Here is a 7,749-nt window from a genome sequence, read left to right as displayed (position 1 = left end):
TACCACTGAAAAGGTTAAAGTGTTTTCACCATCCCGATATATGCCAGGCCTTGGAAATATTACAGTTTCCCTGCAGGAATGTGGCTTTGAAGAATCGTCCCGTCTTAGCATGTTGCCAACAATTAAGAGTCTCTTTCAACAAGGAGTATGTTTTAAACTAGAAATCTGAAAATGATAAATTCATGTGCTAGTATTTGCATTATATTTGGGTACAAAGTTTGAATATCGCTGTTTATCACATTCTTACAACCACCCTTACTTATACTCTGTCAGAGTATAAGCGTCTCCGAGGGCTTATACTCTGTCAGTCTTACAGAGTAATGTCTTCTTATAGGTTTAGCATCGTCTCCAGTGTCTGTATTGTATTGTTTGTCTGCATTGTCCGCGCCATTTGCACTGTTTGTACTGTGTTGTATTGTCTACATAAGCTTGCACATGCGCTCAGTCGCTTGTATGCTGCTATACATGGCTGAAATGACAATGAAAACCTCTTTGACTTGACTTTGACTTTCCTATTTTCTGGGCCTCAAAAGTGATTAGATAAATGACTCAAAAAGCAGAATGAAATAGACAGAAGTGGAATATCCATTGATTTTTTCTTCATCATGAAGCTAAAGACAGAGAAGGTGTGCAAACACATATGGACATAACAGTAGAGTATGAATAAAGCATGAATAAGAAAATACCGAATATTACTGCATATCACAGACAAATTAGTATTTATATATGCAAATTTCTTTATGCAAAAGTCAGTTGTCCATCCAAGAACAAAATTCAGACACGTCACTTTTTTCTTGACCTATTAAAGTCAAACCCCAGTTTTGTTTTTGTTTTTTTAATAAACTTCAACTATTACTGCTCCTGAGGGTCTGACGCTTAAATATGTTTGATGCTTCCTTCAAGAGCGGCATCATTGATTTGTCGAGGTCATGTCAAGATGTTAAGAGCACACCGCCTTTGTTTTGAATTTCAAATTACTGGAATGAATTGGATTTTTATCAAAAATGTCCTGTCTGTCCAAAAGGAAGCTGTTAAAACATCACTTCACCATCTCTGATCTCTGTCCCTGCCTTCAGGAAATGAACTGTGCCCACATTAGCTCAGGTCACAGTGACTTGATTAGCCTCATTATATTCAGAATACACATCATTATAAAGGTTTGTTTCAAAATTAGTTTGAGAAGCAAATGTATGATGCTGCAGCAAATAACTTAATGTTAACAAATGTGTACGATTAAACCATCAAAAATATTTGTTAATGTGTTACGCTGCTGAAAGTGTGTCAGTGGGAATATGTGAAAGACTTTTTTTCTATTAATATTATATTCTACAACATATATAATATTATTTTGCCCAAATGGGAATAATCATATTCAACATCAAGCATGAAGAAACCAATGGGAATTTTCTTTTTGTGACACAGATACATGAAAGCATTTTACCTCTCATGCAACCACATGTTCCGGGGCATCAGCTCCTCTCTTGGAATGTGACAGTAAAGTCTGGTGGTTGCATTGAAGGTAGATTACACATAATACCAGGCAGAAATTCAGTCACTGTGTGCAGTCATGCAATAGTGCCACTGTCAACACAGCATTATTTCTTAATACTGTGTATTGGTTTAATACTGTAGTTACAATATTTGTTCTATAGTAAATCCTCTGTCAAGATGTCATCTTTCATCATAATCCAGTCATGAAAGTGAATCATCTTTAATAGTATTAAACTGTGTCATCTTGAACAGCATGTTTCTATTCCAGTGTACAAAGCAAAGCATCCTATGGGCATAGAAACTCTCCCTGATCTCTGACACTTTTGTCCTTGACCCCCAGCCCTCTCCCTCTCTTCTCACACCCTTTACAATTGTAATACCTCCTTATTACTGTGTGAATTAGCTTTACAGCAGGTCCTTCCCTCTTTGCAAAAAAAATAAAAAGTTTTTATTTCACATTAGAATTAGTATTAAAAAAAAAGAAATGCTTAGACAGATCAATAAGTAACCTCTTGTGTTAAAACTGTCCACATGAAACATGATGGCAAGGCTTGACAGACACAAAAGCACTAGCCGCTCCCTAATTAGAAAGATTTGAAAGATACTCATGAAGTGAATATGTTTTTTGTTGTGACTGATTCCTTAAATCAGTGACGTGCAGCACAGCACTGCGTTTTAGGGGACAAATATAATAGCCAATTATTATGGTTGCAATTAGGGGTTGAACTGACTAGTCCATTTTACTGCTGTGCCGTGACGCTTTAAGCAGGAAGTCGACTAGTTGCCAATCACATGAAAAAACAGCACAGACACCTTGGAGAAGACAGGCGAGGAGCCCAGTGGGTCATTGCAGCAAACTAACAGCGGTCCATCGAGTGTATGACAAAACTTCACTAAAGATGAAGCCCATTCTGCTGTGGCATGTAGTATGTAAGTCAGTCTTGAAATACTACAGATGTACTACTGCAATACACACTCATCTGAAAAGGCATCCACTAACGCTAGCAGAGGGTCCAAATCCTCTCAGTGGCAGTCAGTTAACAGCTTCAATATCTAAGGAGATTGTAGAAACTACTAAAATTGTGTTAAGAACTGACAAACGCATTATTAAAAACTGGAAGGATAGTGGGGAACCATCATCTTTGAGGAAGAAATGTAGTCGGAAAAAAATCCTGATTGATCGTGATTGTCCATCACTTAAACGTTTGGTGAAATCAAATCAAAGAAAAACAACAGTAGAACTCAGGGCTATGTTTAATAGTGAAAGCAAGAGCATTTCCACACATACAATGTGAAGGGAACTCAAGGGATTGAGACTGAACAGCTGTGTAGCCTTAAGAAAACCACTAATCAGTGAAGCTAACCGGGAATAAAAGGCTTCAGTTTGCTAGGGAGCATACAGATTGGACTCTGGAGCAATGGAAGAAGGTCATGTGGTCTGATGAGTCCAGATTTACCCTGTTCCAGAGTGATGGGGGCATCAGGGTAAGAAGAGAGGCAGATGAAGTGATGCACCCATCATGCCTAGTGCCTACTGTACAAGCCTGTGGGGGCAGTGCTATGATCTGGGGTTGCTGCAGTTGCTCAGGTCTAGGTTCAGCAACATTATGTGTCCAAAGAATGAGGTCAGCTGACTACCTGAATATACTGAATGACCTGGTTATTCCATCAATGGATTTTTTCTTCCCTGATGGCACAGGCATATTCCAAGACGACAATGACAGGATTCATTGGGCTCAAACTGTGAAATAGTGGTTCAGGGAGCATGAGACATCATTTTCACACATGGATTGGCCACCACAGAGTCCAGACCTTAACCCCATTGAGAATCTTTGGGATGTGCTGGAGAAGGCTTTGTGCAGAGGTCAGACTCTCCCATCATCAATACAAGATCTGGGTGAAAAATGAATGCAACATTGGATGGAAATAAATCTGGTGACATTGCAGAAGCTTACACAATGCCACAGAGAATGTGTGCTGTAATTAAAGCTAAAGGTGGTCCAACGAAATATTAGACCTTTTTCTTTTTGCAAACTATTAAATGTTACTGACGGTGCCGATTTATATACTGTAAGTCTAATCTGCAGCGCACAGTACTAATAACCTCATGTGTTTATGTTCAGTGTTCTATTAGTTGACATTGTTATGACAAGTGTCAGACTGAAGGTGTTCATGGTGTTGACCATGACAGAAAAGCCTCCGTAGCTTCTTTTGTGTGAGACGCTACAATATGTATTCAGGTCAAGAACATAGATTTCAGTGTTGCAAAGCATTACTTTCTACTGTGTTTTTATGTGTGACATCATCGACTGTCGACTTTAAAAAATCCGAAATCATTCAAGGCCTAGTCGCTATTCTGAGACGTATAGCTATATATTCACATTACTCACACAACTGTTTGACTTTTTTTTCCGATGACTTTGTCCCCAAACCTTGAACAAAATGGTCCATTTGAAACTAGGCCTTGTTCATGCTGCAGCTGCTGCCATTTGTGTTTATGTGTCAGTGTGTATTTGAGAGACTCAGAGAGGGATGGAGAGGGAGTTTTGGTGTGTCTGATTGCATTAGTGGGTGACTTGTTTCTCACTGACGTTTCCTCTCATTTTTCTAATTGACTCTAGCTGGAGACATTAAAGCAAGATGACAGAAGGAGCGAACAGAGCGCTAATCAAGTCAATGTAAGTGGGGGAAAGAAAAACGTGAGCTCTGCTAAATGTTTGTCTTCCAGTTTTTCTTTACTTATTTTTCCTCTCATCTTCTCCCTTTACTGCTCTACTGAAATGACGTGTCATTATAGGCCAATCTTCACATGGACTGCATTTGTCATTGAATAAATCACCCAGACACAACTGGGTTAGAAAATGGAGGACCTGTGCTCCAGCACAATGTTCACACTCAACTACATACATACACAAACTGTCACAGCAGAGAAGAACACCTTACATTGCTGTCATCTTCATTTAATTTTATTTCACAAACATGTCTTTTTGTGCTATACACGCACTTGTCTACATTTGCACTTCTGTGTGTCATGCTGCCACGGGCTCACAGTAAACAACAGCTTGATCATTAACACTTGCTTGTATTGTGTTGCCCCCAGAACTGGAGCTGCTGGCCTAGTTCTTCCACTCCTTCATTTTTGGATCATTGTCTGGCTCCTTCTTTTCATATAGATTATTTTGTTTTTATTTTCTATTTTTGCATGTGCTTACATTGCAAACACTTATCGTGCTCATTAATACAGGTCTTTTGACCTTTGTAATCTGAAACAGAAGGCTTTTTTCAGGACATAACAGCATCATCAGCTGTGTCCTGTGTCATGAATCGGTACGCTGTCTTACTCTATGTCCTTGCCATCGCTACATTGAGCAGTACAATTTTTATTCTCAATTACTGACAATAAAATGTCACACTCTGAAGCATGAAAGATTAATGACCATCAAAACCATCAAATCTGAGTCAACAATGAATTCATCACAATATTTTAGCCATTTAACTGATGCACATATCCAGGATGTTGTGTCACGCCCTCGCAAGTCAGCATTCATCTGCTTCAACAGTTCATGCTCTGATCTTCTTGATGGATACATGTCATATTTGAGACTGCAGTGTCCCAGACAGTGCTGCAGCCAAGACAAATAGTAATGCTATTAACATTCTGACAGTTTTCATCTGCTTTCATCTTCCAACAGCAGGTGCTATCAGACTCTGACCTTGATTATAGTTATTTTATTGTAATTTATTCAATGTACAGTCAGGAGCTTTAGCAGCTTGGCTCTATTTATGCCCCTGTCAAGTGGTCAGTCTATGGCTTTGGTCTAGACTGAAATAATTACATACATTCACAAGAATCTTTATGACTTCAGTGATTTCCTAACTTTTCCAATTCTTTGTTATACACCTGCGTAAATCTCTCTCTCTCTCTCTCTCTTTGCGTTATTGGAGACACATGTAATAATGTCATCACTTAATTAAATGTAGTTGTCTTCTGTACACTACTGTCTCCTGGTTTAGAAAATCTTACCAAGGGAGTCCCACAGGGATTCACTCTAGGGCCACTTCTGTCAATAAAATGCACAAAACATCTAAATATCACATATACAGCTGATCATTTATATCCAGTTCCTTCCTTTGAGCCTTTGAAATGATCAAATGTCTAAGCAGATGTCCAGTTCTTACAGTAAGGCTCTTATTAACTTAAAATTGGTATATGTGTTTTTGCTTCTATGGTCTCTGTGTGCAGGGTGTTCATGCAAATGAAAGGTTGAATGATTTAAGATTGTTAGCATGGAAGCATTCTCATTAACTGTCAGCCCGCTGACATTGTTATGTTCAAATACTCAGCTAACAACATAACAGGAACATTGCCATTATGAAGAAATCCACACAGCAATGCCACCATTTATTAATTCTTAACAGATCATTAATTTATTAGCTTAAACAGAAGTGTAATGTTATTAGTTTGACGAAAGGTGTACATGCTACATAGAGTGGATGGCATTATATTGCAGTCTCTTGTCCCTTTTATAATACAACCACTGCATGCACTAGCAATGCCACCTTTAACACAGATGGATTTTCCTGATTTGTTTCAGTCCCTTTGAGGTAATGGCTATGCATAATTACACTGCCATTAGAGCAGGAGAAGAGGAAGACATGAAGAGAGAAAGAGTCCAATTTACTCATTAGATTACATAACACGATGTGACTTCATGATAATGGCAAATATGGCCAACGTCTATCTCCCCTGTGAATAATAAACCAAATTATTTATAGATGTAAACAAAGCCATGTCCTATTTTGCTGCTTGTTTTTTCAGCACATGGCATTTTCACATATTAGTTTTCGAGGACGTCCGTTGGCTCAAAGTATGAACTATAAAACTCATCGTGTCTTGATAAGGATGAAAAAGAAAGTGCAGATAGTGCTGGATTTGCTGGATTTTTACCACTGTTCCAGAAATACCTGCATCTACTGAGTCACGGAGGAGTGACTATGATTGGATCACAGGTAGTTAGGTAGTCAATGGTGCTTGTCTTCTGTTCATGCCCACTCCAGTTGTTTGCTAAGGCAGAGGCGGCCAAGAGTTAAAGATCCTGGCACTTTCTTATGCCAGTATCACTCTTCTTTACGTCTTGTTTGATGCTGAAGTGAGCACCGCAGGGGGAGAAAAGGGGACACTCAGCTCCTGAGGGAAAATGTTTCATCAGAAAACAAAGGTTTGAAGCTCTTTGCCTCGTCTCTCCCTACACTCGGTGACTGCAGATGAACACAGCTGCATAATCTTTGAACTGTTCCTTTCAAGAAAAATGAGAAGCAAAAGTATACAAGATGAAAGAACTTTTTTTTTTTTTTGTATTGTTGAGTCGCAAAGGCCTTTTCTGGGCATGCTGTGATTCTTTCACTAAGATGGAAGCAATCGCTGTGCATCTGAAAACACTATTCAAATGATATTTTACACACAGTTACATTCTGGTTTATTCCATTTGTACCTTGGCACCATCTAAGCTGTGGAGTTGTCTATAAATTCTAGTGTGTTCAGCATGTAATCAAAGATTTTCTACTCTCCTTCATGCCATTCATTTCATGAGACACTGTCATCAGTGAAAAAGAAGAAATGTGAGTATTTAAACAGCCATAAACAAACTTTTTGTATTGTTTCCTTCAGTTCTAAATTGCCCAGTGTAAACGTCTATCACAGTGTTTTGACAATCTTCCAGGTGACACTTTAACATTTCAGAGTAGGATCAGAATCAGAATGCCTTTATTGTCATTGGATGTCCACATTAACCGAAATTACGATGCCTCTTAGAAAAGACTGCAAACATTAACATATAAATTACACTCCCACCCTCCTTCCCTGAACCCACGTATAAATACCACATCCACATATCCTTACAGTCCCTGCCTCATCCGTGCACACACACCTACTCACTCATTATAAATATAAAGCGCTATGACATTAAGTCTAAAGTTGATGACGCGGGGGGTGGGCGGAGGGGCAACAGAATTCAGTGCAATGATGGCTGCTGGATAAAAACTGTTCTTGAGTCTGACTGTGCGTGTCTTAAGTGACCTATACCGTCTTCCAGAGGGTAGCAGAGTGAACAAGTTATGGAAGGGATGTGTAATTTCTTGTATAATGTTACAGACCTTGCTGCGGCATCTGGACTGATAAATATCCTCCAGATGCTGTAGGGTGAGACCAATGATGGCCTGGGCAGTTTCACAATTTCCACATACAACGGTATATTATCA

This window comes from Chelon labrosus (genome assembly GCF_963514085.1).
Source record: "Chelon labrosus genome assembly, chromosome: 8".
Classification (NCBI taxonomy): Eukaryota; Metazoa; Chordata; class Actinopteri; order Mugiliformes; family Mugilidae; genus Chelon; species Chelon labrosus.
The sequence above is the reverse complement of the archived record's forward strand: the minus strand, read 5'-3'. Positions refer to the sequence as shown.